We start from the raw sequence: 2,065 nt of genomic DNA, 5'->3' as shown, positions 1-2,065 counted from the left end.
GTAGAATGGACATACTGAGTAATGCCACACTCAGTCAGACTGCTCCACTGTGACTCGTCTGAAGAAACCTAGATTCTTATACCATCGATGGCGATCACAGTCTCTTATGTGCTTTTAATCTAAACCCAACTGATCAATCACTACCTCCAAGGAATTCTACTCTAGACTCCAAGCCATATCTACTATAGCACCTCTCACAATGGATTATCATTTTCTCTTTAGTTGTCAACCTTTGTCCAGCAAATTTTTTTGGTTATTTTAAACTATTTGTATTGACATATACTTCACATACCATATATTTGTTCAATCATATAAAGGAGATTTATGCGATCATCACCATAATCAATTCCAGAATATTTTCTTCTCATACTCATTGTTGTCAGCTCCCCATACTCCCCTCCCCTATCCAGTTATTGTCTCCATAGATATACTATCCTGGATTTCATGTACAGAAAATCATGCAAAGCAAACAATGTAACGATGACTAGACAAAACAGTCATAGAGAAAGCAGAAAATATTAAAAACTTGTTTGAGTTTTAAATGGTCAAAGGGGAAGTTAAATGATAATGTATTACATTTTAACCTGAATACATGTACTATAATCTACAGTGCTCCCTGAGACGAAGGCTATCACATGCCTCCGCTATGTCCAGAAGGCTTTCAAAGAAACGAAATCCATGTGGGGACCCTACAAATGGATCTGGGGCTTCCACTGTCATCCATAACCGTCTGCAAACAGTGTTCACAATTTAAGCTCTGATACCATTCCCTCCTCCAGATTTGGATTTACAGCCCTTGGATCACACCAGCTGGTGTGTTTCTTCCATGTGGAGTTAGTTGATGCCTCACTTAGATGGCTGTTTGTTGGAAGAGAGCCTTTATGACATTATTCTTTCTTATAGCCAGGTATCATCGGGCTTCTTGACCACACTTGGTTAGAGTATGCATATCTTCGGTAATCTCTTCATAAGGGCCAGCATTGAGCAGGGCCATGTCAAAATAACTAGTTGTTCTTATATTAGGTCTATAATAAGTGTGAGCCCAAAATACATTCAGATAGATAGATAGATAGATAGATAGATAGATAGATAGATAGATAGATAGATAGATAGATAGATAGAAATACACACACATATACTTACCTGGCAGGGGAGATACCATGATCACGATGATCACGAAGGTGGTTTTCCCAGGGCAAGGTTTATCCATTGCACTCCGGATGTGCTGACCCCTGAGATTTCCCCAAATGTGAGAAACTCGACTGCATAAATTGTGGTAGTGGGGGACTGCGTTAGCGCTCTTCCCTGATAGATAATTTTAAAGAAAAAAATAAGAAAAAGAATAGATACACACATATACAGATGAAAATACAATCATATATATGAAAATACATTAATATATACACCCACATATATACATATGTGTGTACATGTAAATATATGTGGGCCATCATACATGCCATATATATTTTAGAGACATTATTATCATTTTATGTTAGAGAACATTATAAATCATGCCCCAGGGCATAAAGTAATTCTTTCTATTCATAAGGTCATTAATTTAGCTAATGGCATAGAATTTAGAACACTGTCAAGGAAAGGAAACCATACAAGCATAGGCCAGCTTCAGACTGTAGTACATGAATTGTTGACTTATACAGATAAACTCTTAAGTGACTAAACATTATTCACACAAACAATGCGGGTTGAAGATAGGGCAAAATTTCAATTACACTCATTCATAAATACAGAAAGAACCATGCCTACCAGAATAATACATGTCATAAAAAAGTAAGCAGGGAATTGAAAAAGTAAACACATGCTAGTCCAAGGCCATCATTCATTGGGCACCTACCTGCCAAGCAAGGACTCTGAACCAAAGTTCAATGACTGCCAGTTCCAAAATCTTGAGATTGCAGTCATCTGATCCTTCACACAGTAGGAAATTTCAGCTACAAGTTCAAAGGCATATTTTGGGTCAACAAATCTGCTCTTGGTGAGTTTGAAGAAAGCCCAATTCACTTTCTGGGGTTTCCACATAGAATCTGTCTGGTGTGGCCTATGA

At 37.6% G+C, this 2,065-nt stretch overlaps 1 pseudogene; it reads left to right on the top strand.

The window, feature by feature from the left end:
• The first annotated feature begins 1,135 nt into the window (after positions 1–1,135).
• LOC142432973 (U1 spliceosomal RNA) lies at positions 1,136–1,308 on the top strand (annotated as a pseudogene).
• Positions 1,309–2,065: the final 757 nt, after the last annotated feature.

The sequence above is a fragment of the Tenrec ecaudatus genome, chromosome 18 (assembly GCF_050624435.1).
Source record: "Tenrec ecaudatus isolate mTenEca1 chromosome 18, mTenEca1.hap1, whole genome shotgun sequence".
In the NCBI taxonomy this organism is placed as follows: Eukaryota; Metazoa; Chordata; class Mammalia; order Afrosoricida; family Tenrecidae; genus Tenrec; species Tenrec ecaudatus.
This window is presented reverse-complemented; position numbering and strand designations above follow the sequence as displayed.